The sequence below is a fragment of the Coptis chinensis genome, chromosome 9 (genome assembly GCF_015680905.1).
Source record: "Coptis chinensis isolate HL-2020 chromosome 9, ASM1568090v1, whole genome shotgun sequence".
Taxonomy (NCBI): Eukaryota; Viridiplantae; Streptophyta; class Magnoliopsida; order Ranunculales; family Ranunculaceae; genus Coptis; species Coptis chinensis.
Window position 1 is genome coordinate 50,148,312 of NC_141464.1, and position 20,486 is coordinate 50,168,797.

Consider the following 20,486-nt stretch of genomic DNA (forward strand, 5'->3'; position numbering starts at 1 on the left):
AACGAACGGCTGTACCTTTATATATTCCATGAAGAAGATGAAGATGATGGGGATAAAGACAAGAAAATGAGGCCCTTGGTTCCTATTGATTACTCAATGGAGGAACGCAAGATGTCCAAACTCCCAGCCTGGACACCACCACCTAATTTATCGCTGCAGCGGAGTTTGCCAAGTGCATTTCAAATGTTAAACCAAAAGAAGAATGAAATGAAGCTGAAATGATGAGGCCAGCATCGTCCGAGGGATGACTACAAGGAGAAGATAACTGACCATGATAGGGAGCGTGAACGTGTTAAGACACAAGATAACAAAAAACTTTTGGATGCAAAGTAGTTGATTGACATGATTCCTAAGACAAAGGAGGAGCTGTTCTCATATGAGATAAACTGGGCAGTGTACGACAAGGTACGAGGAACATTCATATGATGTTATTTACTTATTTTTGTATGTTGTTTTTTATTAAATACAGTTTCTGCTGCAAATTGTTAAACACACACACACACACACACACAAGTTTGGGCTTGTCTTTCCCTCTTTTTAATGCTCTTGATGATGGACTTTACCCACTTTGCATACAAACATTATTATTCTAGCATTCGGTAATTGCTCTTTTAGTTAGCTTAGCTAGTATGCATTGTAGCTAAACCCGAATTGAGTCCAGTTCTTGTGCTTGGAATGAACAAAAACCTTTTTCTTTACCGAGTTAAAATCGTTGCTCTGGTTTTCTTTGAATCCCGTGAGGGGATTCTTTCTAAGTCGATGATGAACGGAAGGGAAGGTGCAAGGTTCACCAAAGTGCATTTTGCACTATGTGGTCCCGATCATTGAGTTAATATTTGATATGTCCTTGAGTCCAATGAGGCTAAAGAGTTAGAAGTCTTAGACTCCAAGAGCAGCAATGCATATATAGTATAATAGGTTTCCGCTTCTACTTATCCGTTGTTTTATCTGCTCTTTCCTTTGTATCTGACTAGCTAGGCTGTTCCTAGTAGCTAGATATCTAGGTATCAAATAAGTTCTATAGTCTTAGACTCATGAGACGCATCTGAGGCTGGATAGGCTTCCTCGCCTAGGTGGCTGGATGTGAAGAATCCTCGTCTAAAGCGAAAGGAAAGACAGGCGAAAGCCCGAGCGAGCATAACTTCTTGTAAGTGTAATTCACAAAGGTGCTTCCAGACATCCCAAAAAGTATCTCATTGTTCCTTTGTGGTAATGGTTGAAAAAACTTTTATTGCCGTCTTTTTTAGTCATTACTCTTTTTGTTAGGCAAATGGGACTCGAGCCTGACGTCTGATATATGATATGCTGCACATTTGAATATATTGTTGTCTGATCATTGAGTTATTTTTTGAGCATGTTGAATTACTTGACATCTGAAAAAGAAACTTTTTCGTTTAATTGATAATTCTTTGAAACAATCAGTACTATTAGCTTAAATTATGGTTTAATAGTAACAATTTGTTGTGAAGATGAAGGTTTGAATTTGGAAAGTGATGCTGATGAGCAATTTGGTTTATATTCCTTTCACTCAAGCTATATGCATTAGCATTGAAGGACCTTGAGATGAAGGTGAGTTTATTTTACTCATTATCTTATGATTTTCTTTTAGTAATGCTTATAGCTTTGAATGGTATTTATAGTCATTACAATTGATTGTCAAGAACCCGGGTTTGTTATATATGAAGTGAAAAAGTGTTAAGATCGAATAGGCAGAACCTTTGCGCTGGAATGACTACTTATGTGTCTTTGCCATTTGCACAAGATATAAGATTAGATGAACTCTTACTTCACTAAAACACAGTCGAGCGTGTGTTACTTCATTAAAACACAGTCGAGCGTGTGTTATTTCACTAAAAACACAGTTGCTCGTGTATTATTATGATTAAACTTGAAAATTTATGCCTCATACCCATATTAAAAGCAAAGTATCTTGGCTGATTATACGCAACATCTATGTTAATGTCTAGATGGTGCGCATGTGTACAAATTCTCATAATATGGGTTTCTTAAAGTTTGTGTCCTACTAATGTTATATATCCTAGTTCATTATTACTTCTCGGCACCTTAAATGTATGTTTACTTCATAGGTGACAATAAATCTAAGGATGGGGAACTACAGAGTTAATGTGCAAGGCTATGAAGATGTGGAGATAAGGGGTGGACTATTTTCATATATTTTAAGTTCAGTTTTGAAAAATCTTTGTTTCTTTTTCTCGTGTAACTTGTGGTTTATTGTGCTTACCAATACTTCAATGCATTCACCAGTGTAAATAAATTGTGAAACGTTATGACATTGCCTTCGACACCGGTTTTTGTTGTGTCTTCAAACCTATAAGTTTTATGTTTAGTATGTTTTGACTATCTTTAGTGTAAAAATATGTTGGAACTAAACTATCTCTTGTTATAATTTAAATAGATCAGTCTATCTAAACTCTGTTAAATAAAACAGGCACAGTATGTGGCATTGGTTTGTCTCACTTTGAAGAATGGAGGTGGTCCATATTGCAACAACTTGGGCACTTTCTAATAAGATTTTTTTTTTATGTAGCTAGTTGTAAACACAATGTAATACATAGTACTTTCGCTTGAAATTTATTCTGCAAGTTACTTCATAATTTTGAAAGGGATGGAATGAATACTATATATTCTTGATTGATGGTGTAATTTTGTATTCTATAGAGTGAACGGTGTTTTAAATGAGCTCTTTTACAGGGTGCACGGTGGATTACAGCAACCAATTATTTTTTTTCCCTAAAATATATTTTGTGACGCCAAAACGACGTCACAAAATTTGTGACGCCTAACATTTTGTGACGCCATTTTGACGTCATAAATATTTGTCACGCCATTTTGGCATTACTAATTTGTGACGTTGAAATGGCGTGACAAATATTTGTGATGTCAAAATAGCGTCACAAAAAGAGTGACTCCATTTTGTCGTCACAAATTAGTGACGCCAAAATGGCGTGACAAATATTTGTGATGTCCAAATGGCGTCAGAAAAACAGTGATGCCATTTCGGCGTCACAAATTAGTGACGCCAAAATGAAGTCACTAATATTTGTGACGTCAAATTGGCGTCACAAAAATAATTGACGCCAAATTGTGACACCATATTTGTGACGCCAAAATGGTGTCACTAAAATTATTTGTGATGCCATTTTGGCGTCACAAAAAAGCTGTTATGGTGTAGTGACATTTTATGCAAGGCGTAAACTCAAATTTGTATACCTTAAATTCTCATAAATAAAACAACTACAAAAACTCTATTTGCATGGTATGTATGCACAGTTGTAAGTGCATACCATGGATTTTTATATGAAAACTACAGTAATACACATATATGCAAAATAATATGATAAGTTAATCTGCATCACTTCCTTTCTTGTTGATTGAACCAATTTCTCCATTTCCATTATCTTATTCTTCACCATTGTCTTTGACTTCGATTTCTCGAAACCCACAATAATTTTGTTGTCATCTTGATCTTAAACTTGAAATTTATTGTGAAGAACTTCAATTAAATTGAGATTTGTGAAAAGATTTGGGTTTTTTTTAGTGCTAATTAAGAAAATTATAGATTGGCGGTTTTGAGAGTTTTTGAAGTGAAGGAGTTTCAGGGTGTTTGTAATTAGATATTACATATTAGGGATATAATTGTACTTCTGTGGGAGTTGTTGGGTATTTTAGTCCTTTAAGTACAAAGTCAACAAATGTCCTTGAGAGTGTTTTAAAAATATTGGTGGTTTTTTGGGTTTATTATTTCGGAATAAAGTCCTTACCGGTTATTCCCCTTAAAAATGGGTATTAAAACAACCGGACCATATAGAACCGGAACCAAATGGTTTTTTAATTAAACAAAAGAATCAGGCCATAACCGGAATCGGACCGGAACCGAATGTTATCGTACTTTTAACATAAAAAATATCTAAATAAAGTATATAAAAACTCAAAATGTTCATTTATATATTACTAATTAAATTATATTTATTAGTGCAATATGTAGTTTTCTAGTGTTTAATGTTATACTAATATAAAAATATAACGTACAACTTTAAATATATGGTTTTACTTAACTTTATTATTAAATGACATAATTACTTATATCAATATTTAAAAACCGACTTGTTCGTGCTGTATTTTTGTGTTTTTAGTACACATTTTTTTTAAAAAATAATAATTAAGATCAATAAAAAATGTGTGTAAATAGTGAATTTCTTAAGAACCGAAATGAATAACTGGAACCGAGAATGCCCGTTAGGAACCATTGGTTATGGGTAAGGTTCCACAATTTTAAGAACCACGAAAAATTGGAACCGTAAAATTAAATGGTTCTTGGTTCTTACAACACTAAGAACCGGACCATTGACACCCTAAATTGGTACCAACTCGAACTCTGCAATGCACTATTTCACCTATGTATGACAATTATGACAATTATGACCTAATACATATTGATCACACTAGCTCGTATCTAACAGAATATAGTTAGTTGTCCAACTCACTATCTATACCCCTGCATGTCAACTCGCTAATTAACTTACTTCATATGTGGATTAGTCACGACGAATACGAACAAATAATTGTAATAAGTTACGAATATTAACAGTTGGATATAATCTCTCATTCAATACAATTAATGGGGAAAATATAACCTATGGAAAAAGGGAGAGACTTACCTTATTATATTTAAAGGAGAGGTGAACTACGTGTTGATCGACTTGATTCCAGCTCGTATTTAGAGAGCCGGATGTGTAGGCAACTTCTCTCAAGAAGTGTCACCATTACTATCATGCTAAAACCTTTTGGCCATGTATGGTTTATGTAAATTGTATAATAAACAAACTTTCTACACTTATAACTATATATGAAGGTTTTTAGGGATTAATACTATCTATGCTGATGAAGATGGCCTGGGAGATTGAAAGTGGTGAATTGAATTTGCTCCATTCATGAAAGCAAACTTCTTCAATCAAGATGGTGAGATGATTAACTTTTACAAGCCTACTTCTATTTGGTTTGGTATAAGTAAAGCTCTTGAAGAAGTGATGATCCCAAGAACTCGGTGGGTGGTGCCCAATGGCAAGGATGTGGACTTGTGGAGAAGTAACTGGTTAGGAAAGCAATCTTTGAAGCAACTTCTGAGCATCACCTCAGAGGAGTTAAAAGGTTGCAGAGCAAAAGTCTGTGATCTACTTGAAGATGATCAATGGAATATCCCAAGTGTTCTACAAGATGTCATGAACAACGTGCACAAAAACACGTAATCAGTTCTAAAATGTAACCCTCAGTTTGATGACTATGTTGTCTGGTGCCTTAACCTACATGGTGATGAGTTCTCTATCAAGTTAGCATATGATGAGATTCGAAAGAAGAAACCTATTATGACATGGCATAAACTCGTATGGAACTACTACATCCACCCGATCGAGGCCTGCTGCATTGGCATGGAAAATCTTGCAAAAAGATGTGGCAACTGATGATAGAGATAGCAGGATTCAAAACTTTGGGATTCACATGGTGTCATTCTTGCAGGTTTTGTGGAAACATTATTGAAACAATTTTGCACTTGTTTTGGCAATGCAACTTTAGTCAACAATTGTGGAGTTGGATTATATTGCGAAAGTCTTTCACTTTCAAAGACACCATTGACAGATGCATTAGACAGATCCCTCACGTGAAGCATGTATAGCAATAATCTTGCATTTTGTCGGGGCTGGTGTCCATCTGGAAAGAAAGAAACAAGATGCACTTTGAGGGCAAGAAACCTGACTTCCAGCATTGTAAATACTATATCAGGACTCAAGTCAAAATCACTGGACTACTCTCTAAGGAGCACTGTTTTAACACTCCTATTGAACTCAAGATCCTCAGATTCTGGGATGTGAATACAAGAGGATCGGAAGAACGGCACCTCAAAATGAGACAATGTACTTGGATACCTCTAGAACCAGATGTGATGAAGATGAACACTGATGGGGCTTCCATTCTCTGGGAAACCCTAGACGTACCGGCCATCAGGCATTAGGATTTGCTTCAGAGACAATATTAATATGGGGCAATTCAAAGTGACTATTTGCAAGAACATAGGCGAGGGAAATAGCAATAGAGCAGAGTACACAACCATTATAGTACGTGGGGATGGAAGCTGTGATTGCTAAAGGATGGAGGAGCCCATGTATTGAAATAGATTCAGAAACTACTGCTAAAGCTTTCAAAGGTGGAAATGTCTCCTGGGGGATACATGGACGATGGCTATATTGTACGGAGAAACTACACAAGTGGAGGATCACTACCATCTGGAGAGAAGGGAACTTCCCTGCTGATGCACTTGCTAAACGAGGAGCTTCCCTACCTATCAATGAAACCTCTATCACAGAGGGTCGACCTGACTGGATACACAAATGGGAAGCTCCATTTAAAGTTTTTGTTAGATTTGGTTATATGAATTCGTACTGTAAGTACCCTCCGTTCTCAGACGTTCACTACGTCACACGTGTCCAACCTATCAGGTCGTATCTTCACAGCTCATACATCACCAGGTCGTACCATGCCACCAGGACGTAACCATGACCCAAACTCAGGTCGTCCCAAATATCAAATACAGCCCAATACATGGAAACAAATGATTTACCGTGATCATGAAGCTCAGTCAACGCACCAATGAATGAGACATTTACTTTGTAACAACAGAAGTAATGACGAATCATCAAGAGAGCACAAAAGATGGATCTACACTTGACAACGGCCTGAAGCAAATAAGGAAAGTGAGACCAAACATCTATAAGTAGAGAGAGATGAATTGCATAAGGCTTGATTCAAGTTTACCCAAGAAACTTGATACGTAGAAAACTTTTATCCCAAGCAAGAGTGCAGCCATTCCCCCTCAACCTCAACATCAGGTCATAGATAGAAACCCACACATCTACATTGGCGTTGTCTGCCGGTTCGTTTCCTTGAGAAAAACACTCACACTATTTTCTCAAGCCCACGAAACTGGTTAAAAAACCACTATGGAAGAATAACTAAAAGCTCTAGTAGATCAAGTAAAGTTTCTCCAGGATTCATTTACCACGCTCCAGCAAGAGAACCAAACTATTCGCGAACAAACTACTTCCAACACCAACAACCTGGCTCCAGACGTAATTGAAAACAACGCAGTCACAGCCCTCACTACAACCACCAATCAACGTTTTGAGGACTTTGCCCAGCGGTTGGAAAAGTCAAGCGACAAAGCCAGCGCATCCCAGATCGTTTAGAAGATGCTCCAGTCATATAAAGCGTCACCATTCACTATAGAAGTCAAGGACAAATAGCCTCCCACTGATTTTATCCAGCCAAAGTTCCCATTGTACGACGGTAGCTCATGTCCAGGCCAACACATAGCTCGTTTCCATTGTACAACACTCCAGACTTTGACTACCTAAAATGCAAACTCTTTCCAGCCAGCTTGAAGGATGGAGCATTAGACTAGTTCTACATGCTAACTCCTAATTCAATCCACAACTTCGACAAGCTGGCCGAGACATTCGCCGCAGAATTCGTCCACAACAAGAAGAAACAAGCCGACCTAGATTTGTTGTTCCAGCTAAATAAAGCACACGACGAGACTATTTGCGCTTTCTTAGGACGTTTCAAAAAGGAATTGTTATCAATAGAGTCAGGCCTCAAGGACAACTTTGCAACCTCGGCATTCACCAATGCCCTCCTAGACGACTCCGAACTAGCAGGGTCTCTCATACGTAATAAGCTAGAACGCCTAGATGACCTGTACCACAAAGTCGACAAGTACATAAAGTACGAAGAATGGATGGCCTAGCGCAAAGGCAAAGAAGTCCCGCAGTAAGCGATAAACGGGGACCCAAAAAAAGTAATCAGTACTCAGGCAATAACAAGGGCACCAACTCCCATAAGCCATCGTATACCAAAAGAGAATTCTCCAACTTCTCCAGGATGCCAAGCTATATCCTGAAGAAGATATATACAACACCTTACTTCAAACCAAACATCAACAAGGTGATAGTAATACCAGGACGTCCATACTGTCACTTCCACAAACTCCACCACCATGACACCGATGAATGTTGGAGCATCAAGCACTACCTCCAAGACTTAGTCGAAGAGGGAAAGCTGAAAGAGTTCCTGTCAAAAAGCGACCTCATGCATAAACTGAATGCCAACCGCAATAAAAGTAGGAGCCATAGTCATGAACGACCTGCTCGCAAAAGGAGCATAAGAAGAACAGCCCGACGATCTAAATCTCCAGGTCGGTCGAGGCACAACAGAAGACAACACTCCTCCAATCACGACGAGGAAAAGGTAATCCACATGATTATAGACACCTCCACCAACGAAACCTCCGATCGTGAAAAGCGTAGGCACGTAGGAGCACTGCAAGAAATCTACCACCTATCCTACAAAGCTGAAGTGATCACTCCTGCCAACTCTCAAACTATGATCGCAATATCGTTCACCGAAGAAAATCTCGACAAATTGTGCCTACCCCATAATGATGCTCTGGTAGTGCACGTCAAGATTAACTGATGGACAGTCAAGGGGGTCCTAGTCAACCCAGGTAGCTCCTGTGACATCCTCTTCTACCAAACATACAAGGATATGCACCTGCCAGACTCGGTGATGATAGAGTCAAATGTGCCACTCTACGGGTTCAATAGAGACCGCATAGATGCCATTGGAGACGTCATCATACCATTCTCCATTGGAGAAAAAGAGGACATGGTTAAAACCTCAACATGCTTTAATGTGATAGATGTCAAGTAATCATATACTAGCATTTTAGGACGCAGGTGGATTCACAAGATCCAAGCAATTCTATCAACCTTACACCAAGTCCTGCAGTTTCCCGGACCCCGAGGCATCATGGAGCTCAAAAGCCACCAACTAGAAGCTCATCGATGCAATCAAGTAAACACAACAACCAAGGCCAAAACTCAAGTCGTCTAGACAAACGACATACCAAAGCTGCAAGATCCTTAAACTTCTAGCCCTCCAGCATCAACAACAAACAAGCTCAAGGAAAAACAAGCACAAGTCGAACCTGGAGAGAAAGTCAATTTGGGCACAAATGATGACCCAAAATTTGTCTATATAGGGGCTGATTTAGACCCCAAGCTCAAAAAGCAACTTGTCAATTTTTTATCTCTCAATAAAGATATTTTTTCTTGGTCATATATCGATATGCTAGGAATCGACCCTCAGGTCGCTTGCCACAAATTAAACGTAGATCCAACTATAAAGCTTATCAAACAACAACCTCGAAAATTAGCACTCAAATTTCAAAAAGGCATCAATGAAGAGATAGAAAATCTCAAAAAGGTTGGATTCATCAGAGAGGTCGAATACCCGACCTGATTAGCTAACATTGTAGCTGTTCCTAAGAAAAATGGCTAGGTACGACTCTGCATCGATTTCACCAACGTCAATAAGCATTGCCTAAAAGACAGCTTCGTCCCCTACCCCGGATTGACATACTGGTAGATCAAACTTGCGGACATGAACTTTTATCATTTATGGACGCATATAGCAGATATAATCAGATACCACTTGCAGAAGAAGACCAGGAAAAAACGTCCTTCATAATCGAACAAGGAACGTTCTACTACAACGTCCTACCATTCGGCTTGAAGAACGCCGGCGCGATATACTAGAGACTTGTTACAAAAATGTTCAAAGACTTGCTGGGCGACACTATGGAAGTCTACATAGACGACTTGGTAGTCAAAAGCGCAAAGGCTGGCGACCACATTTCTCACCTGCAAGAAGCCTTTGAAAGATCGCACCAAAACAGGATAAAGTTCAACCCAGCAAAGTGCGTATTTGGGGTAGCCTCAGGGAATTTCTTAGGATACCTCGTTTCACAAAGATACATTGAAGCAAACCCAGAATAAATACAAGCTTTCCTTGAAATGCCAGAACCAACTTCCAAACAACAAATACACACGCTATCTGGCATGGTTTTAGCCCTCAATAGATTCATCTCACGTGCATCTAACAAATGTAGACCGTTCCTGCAAATACTAAAGAAGAGCGCAACATTCACATGGACAGACAAATACCACAAAGCTTTCAACGACCTGAAGGCTTACCTATCAACTCTGCCCGTTCTGTCTAAACCAAATGAAAGAGAAACATTGGGGTTTTACCTTGCGAGTACCGATTTTGCCATCAGCTCGGTCCTCTTTTGCGAAAGCGAGGGAATCGAAAAACCAGTCTATTTCACCAGCAAGAAATTGGCAGATTCAAAAAAGCATTACTCTCTAATTGAGAAAACAATGTTATCTTTGTTATACTTTGCTTGCAAGTTTTGACCATATTTCTAGGCTCACGGCATCAAGGTCTTAACAGATATACCTATTAAGCAGGTCTTGATGAGTTCCACCAGCAAAATAGCCCGCATGACTAAATGGGCTGGAGAACTCGGAGAACATCACATCAAATTTTTTCCCAGAACGTCTCGCAAAGGTCAAGTCCTTGCTGACTTCCCCATCGAAGATATCAATTGGGAACCTGAGCCCATTACCTCACTCCATCAACCAACCACCCTAGATACATGACACTTCTACGTAGTTGGAGTTTGCAACAACAACGTTAGTGGACTGGGGGCTGTGTTAACTTCACCAAAAGGAACCCAGCTACAAAAGTCAATAAAGATCGATTTCGTAACTTCCAACAACGAAGCAGAATATGAAGCGTTAATCACAGGCCTTCGCATGGCACAACAATTACAAGTCCGAAAGCTCAAAACGTACAGTGACTCACAACTAATCGTCAAACAGATCACCAAAGAGTATGTGACAAATGGAGCAAACTTAGCCAAGTATGTTCAGGTTGTTAATGATATCATCAGCTCGTTCATAACATTCTCCTTGGAACACATTCCCCGAGAGGATAACAGACATGCAGACAACCTGACTTTCTTAGCCTAAAAAACCCAAGATGCATGTCCCAGAACAGTTTACATTGACATCCTAGAGAGGCCCACCTACCAACATGAAAGTGTCAACAGCCTCACGGACATCCAACCTTTATTCGAAGAAGAGATCACTCAATCTTGGATATGCCCATTTCTAAAATTTATCTTACATGGCGAGCTCTTAGCAGAGGCAAGGAATGCTCGTGACATACAATTTCGAGCTCCCAGATACACCGTGATCAATGGACGATTGTTCTGTAAATCCGCAGGAGGACCCCACCTAAGGTGCATAACTCCACGCAAAGGCCAACTCATCTTCGATGAAATTCCGAAAGACTAATGTGGCAACCATGCAGGAGCAAGATCTCTGGCTCATAAAGCAATCGCCCAAGGGATTATTGACCAAGCATGCACATTGACACAAAAAAGTATGTTCTCAAATGCCACCAATGTCAAACATTTGGTCACAACCACCTAAGTCCAGCACGGGAGTTGATCAACATAGCCAGCCCGTGGCCTTTTCATATGTGGGGGCTAGACACCATGGGACCATTTATCCCAAAAAAGAAAACAAGACTCAAATACATTCTTGCAGCCACAGATTACTTCACCAAATGGGTTGAGGCAAATCCCACTTGTTCAAGTCAAGAAGTCTACGTTATCAACTTCATATGGACCAATATCATCACAAGGTTTGGTCTACCCCCACACCCTCATCATGGACAACGAAATCCAATTTACCGGTACACAAGCCAAGGCATTCCTACAAAAGTGGTGCATCACTCAAGTATTTTCTACACCTAGATACGCACAAAACAATGGCCAAGCAGAGGCCACAAACAAATCTATCAAAGAGAATCTCCAAAGAAAGTTGGAGAGCAAGAAAAGCCAATGGCCAGAACAACTCGAAAACATTTTATGGGCATACAGAACCACAGCCTGAGCCAGTACCAACGAGTCTCCTTGCACACTTTGCTTCAGAATAGAAGCAATAATACCATCATAACTTACAATCATAACTATACGTTCTGACATCGTCGAATTAGGAGAAAACGACAACATCTTATCCAAAGAAGTCGACCTCCTAGAAGAGTGAAAGGAAACTGCTCCAATATCCCTAGCTCGATACCACCAAACCATCCAACGATCTTACAACAAGAAGGTCGTCCCAAGATCTTTCCAATATGGCGACCTAGTCCTCAAAATGACCTTGGCACCAACCAAGCTTGACCCAACTTGGGAAGGCCCATACATAGTTCATAGAGTTGTTGGAAATGGAGCTTACTGAATCAAAACTAAGCTCGGGGATTTGCTTCCCCAACCTTGGAATACAACTCTACTCAAGTGTTTCTACCAATAACTTTTCTCCAGATGTATCAATCAATATGAATAAAATTTTATCAACATTTCGTGTATAAGTGTTCTCCTTGCATTACATGAGTACCACGCATCATGCACTCGCTGCCCGATTTGGGATATCAAAGTAACCGACCTAACACCAATGTCAGGGTTAAGCAGGACTCAACTATAATTACCACGGAAAGGTTAATTATCAATCAAATCCAATCCACAGTCCCCCAAAAAGACTGCAAATCAACTTAACACTAGTGCCAGGGTTAAGCATGATTCAACTATAATTGCCACGCAACGGCTAAATATTAGTCAAATCCAATCTAAGGTACCCCCAAAAGGACCACAAGTCAACTTAAGGCCTTTGAAAGGGTTAAGTTTGACTCAACTATAATTACCACTCAAATGCTAATTATCAGTAAAAAATTAATAAAAGGTTCCCCCAAAAGGAACCACTCGATCAATCCACACACACCTAAGGACACAAAGAAACCTAGATGGCAACTACGCGTATCTATCAAGTCATGCAAAAAAAAAACTTACGACCTAAAAGCATCAGGCGATCCACCAAAATATGGCAGGTCGTCGGGTCTACTACTATGCAGTATAGGTCGTCAAATAACAAAACAAAAAGTAAGGGAAGCAATCACATTCGTACAAAATTCACAAACAATCTCATTTCAAAACAAGTAAGTAATTTAAATACTTTACTTACTACAAAGTCGGTTAGATACTAGAGGCCCCCACGTTATCTTGGGAAAACGACCTCAGTATCCCCATAAAAAATAGAAGTTATCAGTATCAACAACAAAAGAAAATATAGTTCAAAAACTTCATCCATATTCAAACATATCTCAAGAAGAACAAAATTAGTTGACACGAGACAGGTTCTCCACATTCAAGGGGTCCATATTGCAACCCTCTTCACCAACAGAGCCACTAGCCGGATCACCACTTGCATTAGGCACTTCAGTGGCAACATCCGCAGTTGGTTTGGCAGCTGGTGCAGCACTCAGGTCGGTTGGTAGATTAGGTTGTCTACTAGCATCTACAATAGTACTTTCTACAGTTACTGTTGCAGCCCCACTTTCAACAAACCTTTTCAAGGTTTTGTACTAATATTCTAGTTCCATATAATTATCTACTAGAACGTAGACATCACCGCTCTCCACCAGATCAACCAGGTCATTGTACTCCTTCTAGGCTCGTTCTGTAATGGCATGCGATTGTTTGCTCTCAGTAATCCAATACGCTACATCCACCCTTGAAGAGTCAAGAGATGGCTGTAATAAAGCCACCTTCCCAGACAAATCTCCGACCTGAGCCCTCAGCCCCACCACATCAGCTCGTTCAACCTCTTGCACATCCACCAATTTATCATAAGCCTCCTTGGCAACCTCCAACTCCTTCTTGTATAGGTCAAAAATAGTTGTCATCTCTATCAACTTCCTATACATCACCAAAACCTGACAAGACAACAAAGTAAGTTAGGAAAATATACTTACAAATCACATCGAGCGATCCATATCTTTCAGGTTCGCCTCCAAATCCTTCCCATTATCCAAAGCATGCCTATCTCCATCTAAGGCAATACTCTCCAACAACCCATTAGCAACTAAGGACGACTTGAAACTACAGTCTTTTTGTCTCACCAGCCGTGACAAACCAGTCACAGGGTTGCAATAGGTAACCATCCTATCCAGAACGTCAGGCCTACCTGCCTCATCATGCAGGGAAGCACTCCCATCCCCTCTACACTTCTGGATATTAGGCTCAACATCACTAGCCTTCTTCTTACCCTTACCATCTGCCACATCAACATCAGCCACCAACTCCTTCAAATCCATTCTTTTCAAAAGAGCCCGACCTGATAAAGAACATCTACCCCTAGTAGCAAGTCGTTCTTCACTCTCAGCCTTAGGTCGCATTCTCTTAGCCCCTTCTGGCTCACCACCTTCAGTTTGTCTCTTCAACATAGGCTTCCAAACTGAAGAAATACCCTCACCTCCCTCCCCAGCTCGTTTGGACACATCACGACTGCCAGCATCACCACCACCTTTTGAGCTCCTCCCCTTAGCATTTGACCCTTCATCTCTCTCCATTTCAGTTGTTGAATCCGAATTAGAATCAACACAAATCAACCGACGAGCCTTCTTATTCTGCTCAGCCTTCTTCAAGTTTATCTTCGCACCACCTCGTCTTTTGAAATAGTGTGCAACCTCCTCCAATAAAGACGTTTTTTCTTCCCAACTCAGCCTAGCAAACTCTTCAATAGCTCCCGTACATGTACGACCACGAATTATGACCTCTGCAAAACAAACAAACGTCATAGCATAATCATATCAACTCGTAACCACAACAAACGACCTACACATGAAAACAACCCACACAGATAACGACCTACCATCAGTCCTCACACAAAAATTCTCCAAAACACATCCAAGAGGATAATAATTCTCCACAATTAATAGAGGCCTACGCTAGCATTCCTCCTTACTCACACTAACAATTACCGATGATTTACCCCTCATAACTTGTAAACTAAAGTTCATAGCAGAAGACATTTTCACAGAGAAATGCTCTAGCACATCAGACAAACAAATATTGTAACCCCTCTGTCTCAACAGATCCAAAACATAAAACACCCTCCAACTATTACCCACCAATTGCAAAGGTGCCTTCCCACAAAAGTTCAGAATGTCTAAGGTCAGACGTGAGAACGGCAACCTCAACCCAGCCTTCAGTTAGCCATACGTAATCACAACCCCACCATCTCGAGGAACATAGTCTGAACCAAAAAACATTCTTCTCACTACTCAGATAGTATATCATCAGATCAGGAATCTCCATCCCAAACTCCCTTCTCAAATCCCCAAAATTATCAAACACCGACCTAGGTACCGCCTCCTCAATCATCGTCTCCAATGAAAAAGATGATGACACCTCATCTTCACTACGACCCCTAACGACACCACTATCACCACTCATTTCCATTTCCCTCAATTCAAACATCCTTACCTCACCACTCATGCTTTTAGAAGTAATAGACATCGAATTTTTCGTTTTAACAAAATCAAAATCATAACAAGAAAAGAAAGACAAAAGCACGCACCTGTTTTGGAAAAGAAGAAGATGGCTAGTTTAAATTTTTCTTTCTTCACAACTGATGGCAATTGAAAAGTCTTGGCAAACGAACCGACTAATAACTGCACAAAATCCAAAATCATTACATATACTAACCACGCCAACAAAAACGGTGTGACTTGGGCCCACGAATCAGAAATCCCTTTTTCCTGCATAATTTCCTAAAATTTTGATTTTCAAAAGCTCACCAGCTATACGACATGTGTTCACTGTTTCAATTTTATTCTTTTCAAACTATCTCATCCTAACGAGTCAAACAGCCTGTAAAGAATAAAGGGGGATGTGTAAGTACCCTTCATTCTCAGACGTTCACTACATCACACGTGTCCAACCTATAAGTCGTATCTTCACAGCTTGTACATCACCAAGACGTAACCACGACCCAAACTCAAGTCGTCCCAAATATCAAATACAGCCATACATAGAAACAAATGATCTACCGCGATCCTGAAGCTCAGTCAACGCACCAATGAAGAAGACATTTACTTTGTAACAGCAGGAGTAATGACGAATCATCAAGAGAGCACAAAAGATGGATCTACACTTGACAACAGCCTAAAACAAATAAAGAAACTCAGACCAAACATCTATAAGTAGAGAGAGATGAACTACGTAAGGCTTGATTCAAGTTTACCCAAGAAACTTGATTCTTATCTCAAGCAAGAGTGCAGCCATTCTCCCTCAACCTTAACATCAGGTCGTAGGTAGAAACTCATACATCTACACGTACTATACCATTATTATAAATGGCTATAGGTGACTGATTTTGTGCTTGAACTAGGGGGGGCAACATGTTGCCCACTAGACCACCCTTTTGTGATTTCTTTTTCTATTTTAATACATTCTAACTTACCGAGCAACAAAAAAAAAATCATCTGTGTTGAATACACTATTGTCCCCAAACTCAAATTTTTGGCTTCGTCTGCATGTCTCTTTGATCCGCTCTGGAGCCTATATTGTTTATGTGCAAGAAATCTATACAATTTATTTATTTATAATTTATTTTTATTATTTTAGTTGTTGTATCCTAGAAGTACACGATATAGCTATGTAAATATTAATTGGATCTTAAATTGAAAATTTCAAGGCACAAACAAAATAGATTTAAAGAGTGTCATCGTTGTTCATGCCTCAGTCTACTCGTGGTTTACATTGCCTTTGATTATCTTCTATAAGAAATTGTACCATGGGGCGTGGGTAGGACTATATTCATTTAGAGTAGTGCTTTTTAAAAAGTATTCATTAAAAAAAAAAAAAAAAACTTTCATAATAATTTAGAGTTAATTCATATATATATATTGAAATATTTAGAGGGTTAAGGCAAACCCACACCGATTACATTGAAGGATCCTAGCCCAAAGACTTACATTGCCCGAAAGCTCATCAACCCCAAAGAAAACCTAGCCAAAATGCTCACCAATCCCAAAGGGGTAATCCAACTAATATTGTGGTTTTCATTTTCATTCTAGATTATTTTCTCTAATAAATTATAATTGTACCACAAGGTACGATACGATTGGAGAATCACTTGTATTTTAAACAAATTTGTTTGTTTTTATTTTTTAAATTACCTTAAAACTTTTTAATTGGATGATGTAAGTTAGTAAGTGCGAGTATATTAATTTACGATAAAATTTTCATAATAATATAATAATTAGTAGTGGCATCCACATATGATTCTAGCTATCAAACCAGTGTAACATTAGTCAGCTTGCAATTTACACCACCATATATAAGGGCCACTTCTTTTTATATGAAAATTCTACAGAGACCAAATGATCATAACCACAGGTTGATGGGTTATTTGTATAAAATATAAGATTTTCATATAGAAGAATAGCATAAAGTGGTAAAGATAATAATCAAATGTTATCATTGATCACTCCATTTGGCTATGCATTATATGATGGATTAGAGCACTCAAATCTTGATGTCTCTCCACTTGTAGTGGGGGAAAACAAGAGCAAAAACGGCCTTTAGAAGTGATCATCAAATCCAATTGCATCACTTGGCACGAATTGTAAGGTTAATTTTGGACATGATTTTTGAAGGGTTCTTGCACTAGATACAAGCCACTAAGAAGATATATATTACTATTTTACAAAATCTAAAACTGTGAGAGATTGAGTGCTGTTTCCATTCGATGCCATAGAAATGTATATCCGATCTTCTTACTCGAAAATCTCAACACATAAATTTGAGAGGACGCGTCTTTTCTTTAGTGCAGGGCAGCTTTTATTGACAAATTCAATAGAATATCCAAGAACTGAAACACAACACAAAAGGATAACGATATGGTTTCAGGACCCTTGACTAAACGCCAAGGATATTGGATATTAACATAGGTATTATTTTTTTGGTAATTAACAATTTAACATAGATATCTTTAAATTTGAACTGGAGTGAACTTTTATCTTATCCCAAAACTGTTTTTTTTTAAGCCAAGCTAATAATGTTTTAGTTATATCTATGTTAAATTGTTAATTACCAAAAAAATAATACCTATGTTAATACCTATGTTAAAACTTAATTAAACCAATTTGTTGAGAAATTAAAACGGGTTTTAAAAACTTGATTAAAACAATTTGTTAAGAAATTAAAACGGATTAGCGACAAAAACATAGAAATTACGATTTGTTAGAAAATTTATATACGTATAGTTATGATTGTTGAGCAAATTCTTAAAAGAGCCGGTGCGTATGCACGGGTTATATATATATATACCCCCTATATGGGGCTTGTTACCTTGACAGCTTAAAATGACAGCCCATTTTAACAGCTCATCACGTCCATTCGATCATGCCCGATCCAACGTCCAGATCTTGTGCTAATTTCACAAAGCAAATATGAGAAGGTATAATAGTCATTTTATTTTTCTTTCACAAATTAGATTAGAAAATTGGGTAAAAGCTGACGCCTCTTTCTTCTTCCTCATCCTCTTTCTCTCTCCTCACTACAGGGACACCCACCACCAAGTTTTCAGAGAAACCTACCACCACATTTTTTCATGAAAACTCTGCCTGGAAACTCAATGGAACTGGTTAACCCACAATCAAATCTTAAGAATCAAAAGGAAAATATAATTAAAGTTGAATCTTTGAAACCCAACTCAATCAAGTTTGAAGAACTCATTGAAAATTGATTACCTCCTGCTCAACAATAGAATCAAAGAGATACAAAAACATCAATGCTCAATAATAGAAGCAAAGGATGAAAACATGTGATGCCCATCTTATCCACCAAGAAATAAATTTGGATAGTTTAAGGTTTTATTGTTTTTAGAATCTCGTACATTTGAGGAGCTCACTGGTGCGAACATGCTTGAGACCACCAGACCTTTTCTTGACAAAAGTTGCATAATATGGATGGTTTATTCTAAGAAGGATTCGATCGATTTTTTATACGAACCAGTAATTTGAAAAACCTTGGTCACATCCGTGTATATTTCGAACATATAAAATGATTTCTCAATCCAATCACCCATCAAAAGCTCACCAAGATTCTCAACTCAACAATATCCTTAATTCCTTCCAATGGTTTACATAAAAAAAAGTTGTCATAACTATATAAGGTATTTCTTTATCAATGATTCAATGGAAGTCAAAGAATTCACTTCAACAGATAACCGGATCACCCACTTCATATTTATGAGGATAACTCCAAGGTAAATTAAACCCATCTCCAAATTGAAGAATAATACACAAATCAATACCCAACTATGAAGTTTTGTGTAGAGATGGCTTTTGTTAGGAGGAAGAAGAATGGGGTTGTGGTCTTTTGGTGGATCTAATTTTTTTTTTTTTGTGAATAGAAAGTCAAATGACCATTGTACCCTCTCTTATTTGGGGTATGAACAATCATTGTTCATATCCCAATATGAGCTATGAACACTCATTGTTCATATGAACATTCATTGTTCATACCTATTTGGGGTATGAACAATCAATGTTCATACCTCACTGTATAAGTTGTGCACAATACCATATAACAGAGAAAGTTTATATACGATAATGTATAAGCTTATATACGACAATATATAAGCTGTGCACGACAATATATAAGCTATGCACGTGTGGAAGACTACCAAAATGGTTAGATCTAATCTCGACCGTCGATCTAAAATAAATTAGATGATCTAATCTTAACCGTTGACCAAAACAAAAATAAAGATGATATTATTATCGGGAAAAATCACTCCTCTCACTGCAAAACAAGGGGGTATCTCAAATTAACCCTTCTTTGTTCATACCACAGTCATGAGCTATGAACAATTTTTGTTCATATCACAATTGGACTATAAACAGTGAGTGTTCATAGTCCATACTGTACATACTATGAACAATCAATGTTCATAGTCATGAGCTATGAATATTATTTGTTCATACCACAATTGGACTATGAACAATGAGTGTTCATAGCTACCGAACTATGAACAATCACTGTTCATAGTCCAATTGTGATATGCACAAAGAATGTTCATAGCTCATAATATGATTAACTCTTAATATCATTGTTCATAGTCCAATTGTGGTAACTCTTAATATGATTAACTTAAAACCAAAAGTGAAAACTCTAATACAGACTACCAGCCTTTATATAGGCGAAATACCCTAATTACCACAAAACTTGAAAATTTTCAAAAATAGAAAGTTTTGGGATAACCACATATTAAGAAACTACTAATCAAAATAGAACTAATCCAATTGACCAAATCAAAAACAGACTCTCCTATCAAAAGATATAGCAAAAACAAAACTTTCCTAAAACGGCAAAAACGTGATTTGGAAGGCCTAAACGATGGATTTAGGGCCCAAGAGGATGGTGCCCATAGCTATGTTGTGGGTTATGCTTATTTTGACGTTTTCAATCAAATATGGCCACATCCATGTTTTTCCGACTTTATTACCCGCTTTTCCAGTTCATTGACGTATGCCAACTTCATTGACATACACATCATATGCCAACTTCATTGACATACGCATCATATGCCAAGTTCATTAACATATGCATTGGCAAACTGTACTGCATCAACTATGAACACTAAATGTTCATAGTCCAA

General features: G+C 38.3%; 1 long non-coding RNA gene across 1 annotated transcript; it reads left to right on the plus strand.

Annotated features, from left to right (window-relative positions):
• Positions 1 to 204: 204 nt before the first annotated feature.
• Positions 205 to 2,266, plus strand: LOC147476501 (uncharacterized). Its single transcript, XR_015209302.1, has 3 exons — positions 205 to 405; positions 1,470 to 1,569; positions 2,088 to 2,266. It is a non-coding gene; the product is annotated as an uncharacterized LOC147476501 (long non-coding RNA).
• The last annotated feature ends 18,220 nt before the right edge of the window (positions 2,267 to 20,486 follow it).